At 36.8% G+C, this 13,954-nt stretch overlaps 1 protein-coding gene across 2 annotated transcripts in view; it reads left to right on the top strand.

Annotated features, from left to right (window-relative positions):
- Positions 1-13,954, top strand: part of rspo2 (R-spondin 2) — a 100,520-nt gene that overhangs the window by 84,672 nt on the left and 1,894 nt on the right.

The following is a 13,954-nucleotide window of genomic DNA, read 5'->3' as shown; positions in this document are numbered from 1 at the left end:
GCTACGCAGCTCTTCACAGCATTATAAATGTACGTGTTAGGAGGCCCTTAATGGCTGCTAATCCAATTTCTGCCACTGAAATCAAATCTCGCTGGCGCCAGTGGTCCTCTCCTTCACTCACAAATAATGACTCTGCGCTTGGTGTCTTTATGAAAATGATGGACCAACCAAAACGCCAGCTTAAGCATCACAAGACTCCTTGTAGACTCCTCATGGACATCAGTAGTCAAATTAAAGTATTTACCTGATTGTGATTAAGATCATATTGTATTTGTGCTTACATGAGATTTAGAATGATCCTGTTTCTAGATTCCATCTGATGTTCCCTCCAGTATTGCACATCAACATCAACATACAGTTCATCTCTGTTATAGTACCATACTGAAGTGTTTCTTTTTCATTTTAGAAAAGCTCTAAGTGCACTTAATTATTTGTCATTCTATATAAGCAAACAAACAACCTGCTCAAAGCTGCTCTTTCGTTTGCCTTCAGACAGTTGATCACTACCACATGTGTTTATCCTGTTACAAAATCGGCAAAAACAAAAAGTCCTGCACAATAGTAATAGTATGATGAAATGAACATGTCTATCTATAATCTGACTAAATCGGAAAAACTCCTCAATTAGATTTACTTTGAGGGATGACTTATTTACTTTAAATATGACTCTAGCTGGATTAAGGTAATCAAAAATCTTAAATTTGCGTGAACCGGAAGTTGTTTTATATATATAATAAGGAGTTTTATTTCAGTATGTTGATCTACTTCCAATAGAAACAAAGTATTGGTGCTTGGAAAACAAACATTGAACTTTTACACAGGCTTTCAGTTAACTTGAGTATGCTTAATAAGCTGACAATGCATATGCTCATGTAAATGCATTCATCTGTTTTATTGTTTTTGATTTTATTAGACCTAACCAGCTTACAGTAGGTCAAGCTCACACTACACAATTCTCGTAATCGTCATCTTGCCGTTTTTACACAGCATGACTCTCTATGGTAGCGTTTAGTTGCTGCTGTTCATACTGCATGATGGATCTGTGACAGGAGGATACACACTGCATGAATGCACTAAACAGTTACCGACACCTCTGGCTCACAAATGCATGCTAGATGTAATAAGATGGCTCAAGATGGTGTGCGAGATTGGAAATTGCGCAATAAACATTTTAAATAATCTGCCAATTTCCATGCGTGTGCGCTCACGATGATTTACAGTGAAAGGGCGAAAAGAAAAGGAAAATGGAGGAGGAAATGTTTATGAAGCTACAGAGCTGTGTAAAGACAGAAACAGTAGGTGGAGGTCAATAAATAATTTAGCATTTGCTGCTGCTAATAAAGCAAATATTCGTTGTAACTGTTTAATGCTATTGTAAAGCTTATTTAATCTGATAAAGGGGTCATTAACTCCTTCCCGAACTCTTTACTGACCTGTATCTTGTTCTATCGTTGGCTGATGGTCATCACTGATGTGTTTTTCATTTACAGAACATGGATTTAAATCGCCGACATGTTCAGATATTTGCATGTCAAATATTTCACAGGTGTCTGCGACACATCTTTTTTTTCCGAACTTGTGTCGCCAGTAACACCTCAGTGTTATGTATCAGCGCTCTGACCACTTGGATATTGTCGCCGACTGATAACGTTTTTTATTCGCACTGACTGTTTAAATAGACATCAGTAATCAAACTATTTCCTTAATCTGAATAAGAAAATAATATGATGAAGGTGTTTACATGAGTTGCTTTTTAAATATTTCTTTTATGATCCAGTTTTACATGTTATAGTACATAATGCGATTAACCTCATTGTGTAATCGCGTTATCCACATTTCCTCCAAAGTTTCATGTAATTTCGAGTGTTTCATTTTTAATTAGTTGACTTTAACTGCCGTTTGGCACTTTCACATTCATTCAGTAACATTTCATGCATGCCCTCTGTGACAAACGAGATAGTGGATGTGAGGAACTGCTGGAAGAGTGTTGTTTTATTGGAATTTGATACCGCACGCCGTATGGGAAAAATAACCTCCGCATTTCGCAACGCAGGTGTCTATGGTCCTTCACTGTCTCTGTAGTAGGGATGGGAAGATTAACCGATATGTATCGATACGCGGTCATGCGCGTGCACGATGCGAGTGCATCGGTTGAGCAGCAGAGGATGAATGAAATTTTGGAAGCAAATCGAGATGCATCGGTTTTTGCGAGATGCATCGGTTTTTCCGAGATACAGCTTATATTTTTAATATAGAATGTATTTTTTATTTATTAACAAGTGTTGTCAACCTGTTTTTGGCGCATAATTTAATCGACCTACATAAAGTAAGCCTTAGCAACGGATTTGCGGATGTGCACACACTACAACTCAGTGTATCAGGTGTGCGGATGAAGCTAGTGGAGCGCCCTCAGAAAGCGCGAGAAGCAAAACAAACATTTTATTCCCCACTGAGTTTTAAATCTAAAGTATGGCAACATTATGGATTTAAGGATGGACGACATGACAGGACAGATGCAATTTGCAAAATGTGCCGCGCATCTGTAAAATACGCGGGCAGTACGACTAATCTGATATCTCACTTGAAGCGGCGCCACGGTGTTGTTGTGAAAGCATCTTCTAGTGTTTCTGCATCCCCGGCTTTCGCACTGCTTCGACCAGCTCCAAAAGTGGTGAGAAAAGCATTGAAAGTTTTTTTTTCCATGCGCAACAGTTCTGCTCGCTCTACGCCAATAACGAATGTTATTGCATTGTTCATCTGCAAAGATATTCAGCCTAGTGTCACGGAGAACGAAGGTTTTAAACACCTCCTCCTGTTAATTTTTATTTAATAATAATAATATTAATAATAATAATGATAAAAATAATTGGGTGTCACGGTGGCACAGTGGGTAGTTTGACCACCTCACAGCAAGAAGATTGCTGGTTTGTTATATTTTTATTAGCCTGTTGTTTACAGTGACAGTGATGTTTCAACGCAGCATAACACTGCTAGTTCACCACCTTAAGTTTTGAATAATCAGTGGCAAAATATATCTTTGTAAAACTTGTTTTCATAGTTGAAAAGTTAAATCACAATTCTTGTTGTGCAATGCTAAATTTATTTATGTTGAAAGAGTGCAAATATATATATTTTTTAATATATATTGCACTTATACATTCTGTTTATCTTGAAAATACTTAAATAATATGTGCTATATGTTCTAAAATGGCCCTCTACTGTAAACTGACACTCTGGCTCTGAGAGAAGAGCCAGTTTGTAAAAAAGTCTTGGTTTTGCTTGGTTAATAAATAATCAAACTCATTCAATGGCACAGCATCCTCTTTCACATCATTTCATAAACTTGATCTAATTAGTTAGTGCTGAAATATCGCATCGTATCGTGATATGGGTGTGAATCGTATCGTGTCGCATCGCAATATGTCACAAATGTATCGCTAATATATCGGATCGTATTCTTTGTATCGAGATGCGTATCGGATCGGCATTATAGCTTAGATGCCCAACCCTACTCTGTAGGCATATAGTGTCAAACATCCTTGTGTGTATAGACTATCCTGTTGCAAAATTCGTCAAAAATCCTACACAATGGTAATAGTTTGATTGCGGTGTTTACATGTCTGTACTGCACTTCAATAAAACCAGCAAACTCCTCATGTCTTAATCCAATTTTTTTGGGCTTTTTCTGATAATGACCTTTATCAGATTAAATTAATAAAAATTTGCTGTTTACATAGTAGACTCTTAATCAGAGTCTTAATTGTATTAAAATTGCATTATTGGTGTCCATGTAAACGTACACACTGTGTAATAGTCACTCACATGAACTAGCACTAATTTGCCTCCAATTTCTGGTTTTAGTCAGCGATTTCCTTAAATTTATATTTCTGTTCAATTTCTGTAATTTAATGTCTGTTATTTTACAGTAAATTTCTGTCATTTCATTCATTCGTATTCTTGTCGGCTTAGTCTCTTAATTGGTCGGAATGAACAGCGGAATGAACCGCCAACTTATCCAGCACGTTTTTATGCAGCGGATGCCCTTCTAGCCACAACCCATCTCTGGGAAACATCCACACACACTCATACACTACGGACAATTTAGCCTACCCAATTCACCTGTACCGCATGTCTTTGGACTGTGGGGGAAACCGGAACACCCGGAGGAAACCCATGCGAACGCAGGGAGAACATGCAAACTCCACACAGAAACGCCAACTGAGCCGAGGCTCGAACCAGCAACCCAGCGACCTTCTTGCTGTGAGGCAACAGCACTACCTACTGCGCCACTGCATCACCCTTCTGTAGATTAATGGCCATTTTTTACTTTTCACCTTTCCACTTTAGCTGCCGAAAAAAAAAACCCTTAAAATTATTATTTTTTTAAGTGTGTTTGAGGAGTAAACTAATAGTCAGAGCTAGATTTTTGCCCCTTACTTACAATACTGTTGAAAATGTATTTTCTTGTTATACAAAGGGTGAGATTAAATATATTTTAGATTTCAAAAATTTATTTTAAATATTTTTAGTTTGATTTTTATTTTTTACAGAATGAGATGTAAGAGAAGAGGAAATATACAACAAACTCAGACACTTTCTTGACCCTTCCACTTATAAAAAAAGTATTTTGTCATGCAGCAGAAGTAGATATGCAATACTTTTTGATTTTTAACGATTTATGGAACATGACAACTGACATAAATCCTTAGTTATAATGTATATTGTATTATATATTATATATAAATACCAAAATACTCATAAATACTAATTGTTTTGACTTTACTAAAGGGTAAAAAAATGATTTATTAATAATGTATTTTACACAGTTTATTTGCATTGCCAAGTTATTGATTTGCACGACAAGAGTTTCTTTTCAATAAGCTGATTTTTGTAAATTATCATCATACTGCTATGCACATAAACATGCTGTCTATCTCTTTATCTGGACTGTTTTGGGGTCAGTGGATGAGACTAAGGAGCAGCAGAGAAGGCAATTATTAATTGTTGATCCCTTGAAAGATGAGAAGGTTCAGAGCAGAAAAAGAGGCTTCGCAGAGAAGCCCATTTACCGCTCGCTCATAATGCTTTCCTGAGGTCAGCCATCGATTTCCTTAAACCACATGCTGTGCTGATAAGATTAGGCCTTTCGATTCCTGAACTACTTGAGTCATGCAGATGAAGTCACTTTGGGTTGGATAGTAGAGCTGGACAGACGTCTTTTCATTTGGTCACGGCATCTCTGACAGCAGGTCAAAGCCTGGCACACATGTGGACGCTCTAAGTGAACTGTTTTGGAAAGGAAAAACTCCAGAACATAAACGTGTTTTAATGAAGCCTTTTACAGTGAATATAAAAATAAAGAAAAAAATTATATTATATTATATTATATCATATTATATTATATTATATTATATTATATTATATTATATTATATTATATTATATTATATTATATTATATTATATTATATTATATTATATTATACATTTACTGAACACAACTATTAGACAATTTTATGTAATTTTTGTTATTAATGTTATGTTGTCATAATTTTGATCACATTAATATTAATATTACTTTACATAACGTAACAGTTATTATATCTATTTGCCATACATTAAAAAAAATTACAATTTGAACTTATTTATATATTAAAATATTAAAACATTTATATTTAGCTAAGCAGGGCTGAGCCTGGTTAGTACCTGGATGGGAGGCCACATGGGAAAACCAGGTTGCTGTTGGATGACATGTTAGTGAGGCCAGCAGGGGCCACTCAACCACTCATGAGGACTCAGTCCTAATGCCCCAGTATAATGAAGTGGACACTATACTGTCAGTGAGCGTTGTCTTTCAGATGGGACATTAAACCAAGGTCCTGACTCTCTGTGGTCATTATCAATCCCATGACACTTCTCATAAAGAGTATTGATGTAACCCCGGTGTCCTGGCCAAATTCCCTCCATTGGTCAGCAAATTGGCTTATCGCTGTCTCTCCACTCTACTAATAGCTGGTGTGTGATGAGCGCACTGCCGATGTTGTCCTGTTGCTGCTGTCGCATCATCCAAGTGAATGCTGCATACTGGTGGTGGTGTGGAAAAGTGAAGCGTTTTGGGTATATATTTCCATACACGATAAATGCGCTATATAAATGCACATTACATTATTTATTCCCATTTGCCACAAATTCTAAAAGTTTTATAAAATAATTTCATTATTTCTATAATCATAAAAAATATTTATTGATTCAGTTAACCATTCATGAACATAAGTTACAGAATCAATATTATTATTAGTAGTAGTAGCATTAGTAGTAGTAGTTAAATCATGTAATTTATCTATTTTAATATAACATTTATTTTTTTATATAAAAATTTTTCCAGGTAGCCAACATATGAAGTGGATCAAAAAAGGTTGTCCCAAGTCAACAATGAATGATTTTAGGACAACTTTGAAGCAAATGGAGATCCACTTCAAATGTTGACAAGTGTATGTTTTATCAATTCACACACATTCCCTCAATGTTTCAAGCATCATGCTTTGGTGGTTGCTTGTGCTGCAGGACCGGCAACTAACTTCATAGGCATGTTAAGAAGAGCAAAAAAAGAGATTTGTTATTCTGATGCATGATGATGCCATGTAAAGGATACAAAGGAGAGAGAAACCATGAGCTGGAGCTTGTTGTTCATTCCTGCCTGATCTCACGAAGAAACATAATTATTTTATGTTTTGTCAGTTTAGTGGCTAATGGGGTATATGCACAGCTAGTGTTTTTAGCCAACCATGAACTTCCGGTGAAAGGTTAATGTTCCTTTTACAGCATCGAGTTAAATATGCTTAAGCATTCATTTAATTGTTCAAGCGTAAAACGCGATAATAAACCATGTAACAGCTAGCGCTGTCACGATCAGCAGGTGAGCGCAGAAACTCCATTGAAAATACTGGGGTAAAAAAAAATCATATTTTAAAGACATGGCAGGGAATTTAATTCAGACATGGCATGGAATTTAATTCAGTGCTTCTTGTCGTGTCTGAGATCCACTTTATATCGTATGTCTATGAGATTTCTTTAAGAAAACAGACCATAAACGTTGCGATTTTATTATGAAAAGACAGTTCACCGGAAACGCTGAGGCTGGCCGACTAAAATTAATAGTCTGTGTGCATATAGCCCATTTTTATGATTTTAAAAAGGAGACATGGCACCCAACCCCACCCCTAAACCCAACTATCATTAGGGATAAGCAAATCGTACTAACTTGTATGAATAATATCGTACAATTCATAGGAACTAGCCACTAAATCAAAAAGTTACGAATTGCTATGAGATTGTGTTGGTTTGTTCACATGTAGGTGCTTCAGCAGATCACATCCATGTCAGAAACCTGTAGAACAGAAAGAATTATTGAGGAATGGTTCAATACCTGTGCCTGCTTTTCTTTGCTTTGCTTTCTTGACACTCCTGCACTCAGGAAAATATTAAAGCCCGTTCCCACCACGGAATAAAAAAATAAATACAAAATAAAAAAAATAAAAAAACGGAATTCTGACTTTATAACTCGCAATTCTGATTTATAACTCAGAATTCTGACTTTATAACTTGCAAATCGGACATTATATTTATTTATTATTATTTATTAATTATTATTATTATTATTTATTTTTATTTATTTATTTTTTTAATTCAGTGGCGGGAGTGGCTTCCATAGGAAAAAGCCTCTCTTTTGTTACTGAGGACTGCTTGCTAATCAATTTTCCGTGCAGATATCAGAACATTAGAGCGCACACAAGAAACACTGTTTCTGATTAGCACTAACTTGTTTATTTGTTTGATGCCGAAAGTCATGTAAAACTGAGTGTCTTTTGGCAGATGCTTGTTTTATCTACAAAAGGAAAGCAATCAGTGTCGGAAGATTTCTTTTTTTTTATTCCAGCGACAGAAAGAGAAAAATGAACCCATGTTTATAGATAAAAACCATTCTGGCATGTGTTTGCTTTCAGCTTTCCCAATCAGAGATGCTAAAACACATGGCTTTTTCCTCTCACGTCTCTCAGCGGTAATTTAAACTGCGAAAAGGCTGTTGTTGTCTTGACCTCGCTGCGTGAACCCTGCTAATTGGGCTTGGCAATTAATCGTAAATATTATATCAAAAGTGCAAACGCTTCTCTAATTCAAACAATTGTATGCCTGACATCCATTCAGGTTGAGGCACATTAAATAGTTACAGACATCTTGATATGATTTTCCCTTTCAGGCATTGTTTTGACCCGCACAGACGTAAGGCTTTCAGCTAGTTTTGGTTGCCCTCTAGCTGTCAGTTATGAAATGTTATGAGATTTCCTTCAGCATTCGATCAGAATTTACAAACAAGTGATTATTTAAGCGTCCAGTGGGATGTGTGAATGAAAGCTGTTACTTGTGGAGCTTGAACTTGACGCTGTTTCTTAAGACAGATTTCTGAAATGAAATCAGGAACATTTCAGGGTTCAGCAGTCAGGTTTGCAGTTCAGAGTTTCGAGGCTGTTACTCACCCTCATGCTGTTCCAAACCTGTAAAAATTTAAATTCTGACCCAAAAATCTCTCATTGTTCAAAGTGTTCGTAAAGAAATCTCAATTTATTATTTGTTTATATGTGAATGAAAGTCCTAATCTGTTTATCTAGTAAAGCAATCACATCCCTGCAGATGACTGTTTTAGTTGTTAGGAGGGTCTCTGTAAGATTACACAGCTATATAGCTTGTCTACAACCCGTAAGTTTATTCAGAGATAAGTTTATTCAAAGATTGGCGTTAAAAGGTAATCTGTATGGAACAACGCTGTGTACGGAATATGGTTAGTCTGCATTCCATGTATTTGTCCTAAACCATCAAGGTACGGGGCTCAAGGTTCAGTCGTTGCAAGACCACAGAAGTGCAAAAACTTAGCAGCCATTCACAAAGAATGCATCTTTGTATCTCATAACACACAGACGGGATTCCACCATGTTTCTGTTGTCATGCCAACTTGCTTCAGTAAACAGAAGCTTGACTCAACTTCAAGTTCTTCTGATTGGTCCACTGCTGTGAAGCTGACAGTAATGAGGGCTGCTGCGTCTTAAAAGTTAAAAACGTGCGAGGTGCTGCAGAAGATTTGAGTGTAAAATGGTCTTGCATGGGGGCAGCATGTTGGCTCAGTGGTTTAGCACAGTTGCCACACAGCAAGAAGGTTGCTGGTTCGAGTCCTGGCTGGGTCAGTTGTCGTTTCTGTGTGGAGTCTGCATGCTCTCCCTATGTTATTGTTTGTTTTCTGTGGGTGCTCCGGTTTCCCCCCACAGTCCAAAGACATGCGCTAAAAGTGAATTGGATGAACTAAATTGCCGTAGTGTGTGAATGAGTATATGTGTATGGGTGTTTCCCAGTACTGCGTTGCAGCTGGATGGGTATCCGCTGCATACATATGCCAGAACAGTTTGCAGTTTATTCCGCTGTTGCGACCTCTAAAATAGAGACTTGGCATGATCTCTCATGTTCTAAAAACTGCATTTTCATAGAAAAACGGGAAATATAAGATTCTGTCTCCTCTTGTGAGCACGCAAGTCAGTTGTCACCTTTACATGAAATAACAAAACACTTCTGCCTCTTAAAAATAAACAGAAAAAACATGCAATTTAGATTTGTTGCTTATTTCTGTCCTACAGAATCCATGTCGAACCATAACCCCATTACATGTGTCCATGTTCATTTAGTAGTACCTGATGTAGAGTTATAGAGTGTGGCAAAGTAAGACAGAATGTTCTCAATAAAGTCCAAAGCCAAATAGTTAAAAGAGACACATTTGAATGAATTTTAATACCAGATGAAAACGGTAATGACCACCTGTGAAAAAACATGCCAATATCAGATCAACATGAGGGGAAATAAGATCAACATGAGGGGAAATAAGATCAACATGAGGGGGAATAAATGATCATGGAACTTTCATTTTGAGGTAAACTAATGTTGGAAAATTTCAACATTATTTTCATGTTCAATAAAAACGGTCAGGAGAGAGTTTTTTTTCAATGTCAAACATATTAATCATTTATTGGATACAAATGAATAATTTAATTCACAGAATTCTGGTATCCCTAATGCAATGCAAGAATTACATTCAGGAGGTGCGCAACAATTTTCATTTCCTGACTCGAGCTTTTATACGCAGCTGATATCAACAGGTGGAGTTTAGTGGAATTTGTCACTTGTCAATCATTCTCCAGTCCTCTGTTGGCCGCACCCATACATACGTCCTCTTTTCCTACAAATTCTCTGCACAACATTAATGCATAAGACTTTTCAACTGCAAATATTTTCTGTTCAGTTTTAACCTAGCTCTGCTCACAGGAAGTTTAGCGGCAGAGCGCAAGTTAATTTTAGACAATCAGGTCTTTGCATTTCTATCAGCTTCATCTACTTTTGCAAAGATGCTTCATTGGTATACAAGGCATATCACACTCAAGAGAAGAAGTTTGGTTAGTTTCACCGTAAGCAAATATAAATACATTCATTTAATGAAAAGAAAAAGAATAAAAATTTAAAAAATAATAAAAAGTATATCCCTTTTTCCCAACACAAACCTTTCGCACACAACAATAACAAAAAACAACATTTCCAAAATACACTTTCATGAACTTCAGTGTACATGTAGTAATGGCTTTGGCAAATATTTACTCCAGCAGTGTTTCAGTAGAAGAACCTGTCCTTTAATGTCTTTTTGACTGATGTCTTTGGACTGATTCGATCATCAATAGAGGCTTAGCCTGAAGTGGAGTTCTCTCCTAGTTAATCACACTGCTCTCCGCTACTATAAACAGAAGTTAATGACACAGGATATTGTTCTAATGGTTGGGAGGAAAGAACACATGTGCTCTGGCCTGCAACACGGGTCTTTTTAATGTAGACCTCTGCTCTTTACTGCCATCAAACTGAACCCTGAAATTGATCACATTGCAAGGCTATGTTTATAAAGCCCACGTTCTGAATCAAAATGGCCTCTTTAAATGGAAAACGAAAACCTGTAGTCGTTATGGACTTGCATATTGCGCCTGAGTATTTGTTATAGCTCACTTGGAGCAATTGAAAGTGACGTTTATCGAAGAGATTTAACAGCTTTGCTGCTGCTGTTGCTGTTTTTTTTTTTTCCTCAATGTGAGGTTCATGGAGATTGGGTTCAGCGAAAACACACCTCGAGGCCATTTCTGAAGACATAACGAGCCATTGTGTAAAGACAACATTTTTGCATTGTGCCAAATCGCAAGACCACAAGAAATCAGTCCCAAAAATAGACCGATTGTATTAATTGCAGGAAATTGCCGGTGGAAGATTAAGCGAAATTGTTACATTTTCTTTCCTCGTGCCACCAAAAAAAGAGCATTTTCTCAGGGTTGTTTCCACTTAAGAAAATCATTTTCTGAGAATTGGCATCATCATCTTGGTTGCGGGGCTGGGAATGGCGATCGGGCAGCTGCAAACGGGCCAAAAGCCGGGACTGTGTTTGAGAGAGAGGCCCACTTGAGATAAAGTCACCACACATTATGCTGCCTTGCCTCATTTTGTGGTGCTAAATGGCCTGAACAAGTGCAATAATAAGACTGCGAGCCAGGCCTTGATATGCAACTATAGAAAGATTATTTTCTGCAGCCTGTACGTGAACCGTAGCGCAGCTAGCAGAGAATGTGTGCCAGATCGGGATCCAGATACCACCCGGCATCCAAGTCTGACTCGTTTTTCCCCCCGCTGACAAATTTTCTGTGCCTCTCAGTCACACGTCCTCCTTCGAGCGTTCACACACTCACACACACACTCAATCATACGCACCTCGTTATCTTATTTGCCACTGTTGGATTTAGCAAGCCACCCTTCGTTGTGTGCGATATGCCACACAGTCTTTCCCAGAATGCTTTGCCTGCAACACCTGGCTTGCATTAATTCTGGTCTGAGAAGCCTGGCTGAGAAGCGAACGAGTGTTATGCACTTTGCTGCTCTGTTTTTTAAGGAGGGGAGAAAGGGGTGAGGAAAGGTTCATTTGCTTTGGGGTTCTGCTCTTTAAATCATAAAAAATTATCATTCGCAGGCCGCTAAAGGTCTCGCTTGCTGTTTTAACCCTTTAAGTGACACTAGAAGAAATGCTTAAAGAGTTAATTGACCTGAAAATGAAGTCATTGTTTAATCATCATGTTCTAATGTTGGATACTTGCTTACAAGATAAATCCTAATTATTTATCCAAAATTATCAGGCTGCAAATTACATGGGGGTTTGGGGGGTCGACCTCCCTAATTAACGCTTGATCCCCACAGAAGGATGTCAAAACGAGCCTTTAAATAACTTTAATGATTAAAACAATGGATAATAAAAATACATTTGACCACCCCTATAATGGTTCATCCCATTGTGAATGCATAGTTGCACCTATCAGTGATCAGTCTATGTGAGAAAAGAATTAATTCAACAGTCTGAAACCAGCACATCGAGAGCATCGATAGACATCGTAAGTGAATCATAAAATAGGTGTTTGCATCTACATATAGCCTGAAAGTAAAATTAGTCAAATTAATTAATCAAATTAGATGCATAGGTTGTATAGTTTGACCTACAGTAACGTCTGAAATAGTTAATTAGAGGATACTGTAGATCAGATTAAATACAGTATCCCTCAAAACACTGACAACTTAAATATGTGTAATTAATCAATTAGATGTAATTTAAATAAATGCATAAATGGCTGAAGTGTATACTACACAAATTAAAATCACCAAAAAAGTTGACCCCCTTGATCATCAATGAATAATTTGCCCACTGAATATAATGGCAGTGAATAGCGGTCAGCATTAACAATAGCTCTAATAAACACTATTAACATAACACATATATTGCAAATATGTTGCAATTTAGGCTGAGGTCATTCATTTATTTTTCGTCAGGTTGGTCTCTTATTTTTGTCAGAGGTTGCCACAGTGGAATGAACTGCCAACTATTACAGCATACAGTTGAAGTTTAGAATCATTAGCCCCCCTTTGATTTTTTTTTCTTTTTTAAATATTTCCCAAATGATATTTAACAGAGCAAGGAATTTTTAACAGTATGTCTGATAATATTTTTTTTTTCTGGAGAAAGTCTTATTTGTTTTGTTTTTTTCAGCTACTATAAAATTTGTTTTTATTTTTTAAAAACCATTTTAAGGTCAAAATTATTAGCCCTTTAAGCTATATTTTTCCCCGATAGTCTACAGAACTAACCATCATTATACAATAACTTTCCTAACTACCCTAACCTGCCTAGTTAACCTAATTAACCTAGTTGAGCCTTTAAATGTCACTTTAAGCTGTATAGAAGTGTCTTGAAAAGTATCTAGTCAAATATTATTTACTGTCATCATGGCAAAGGTAAAATAAATCAGTTATTGGAATTGAGTTATTAAGACTATTATGTTTAGAAATGTGTTGAAACAAATCTGCTCTCTGTTAAACAGAAATTGGGGGGGAAATAAACAGGGGAAACACCCATACACTCTCATTCACACACACACATACACTATGGCCAATTTAGTTTATTCAATTCACCTCAAGCACATGGCTTTGGACTGGGGGGAAACTAGAGCACCCGGACGAAACCCACACGAACATACAAACTCCACACAGAAATGCCAACTGGCTCAGCCGGGACACGAACCAGCGACCTTCTTGCTGTTAGGTGACAGTGCTAAGTAGAGCTAAATAGCTAAATAGAGACTGTGTATAAACAAACAGTTGCATTAGCAAACATGCTGATATACACATGAGTGGAATAATAATGTAATATATATAAGAAAATCTATATTTGTCGTAAAAAAGTAAGACATATGCCATTAAAAAAACATGTATGTGTTAATTTTGACAGCAAATTTTTATTTAGTTTAGTCTTAGTCTTTTGACTAAAATTCCATTTTAGTTTTAGTCATA

The sequence above is a fragment of the Danio rerio genome, chromosome 16 (genome assembly GCF_052040795.2).
Source record: "Danio rerio strain M-AB ecotype USA chromosome 16, GRCz13ab, whole genome shotgun sequence".
Classification (NCBI taxonomy): Eukaryota; Metazoa; Chordata; class Actinopteri; order Cypriniformes; family Danionidae; genus Danio; species Danio rerio.
Note: the sequence above shows the minus strand (reverse complement) of the source record. Positions and strands in the feature narration are given on the sequence as shown.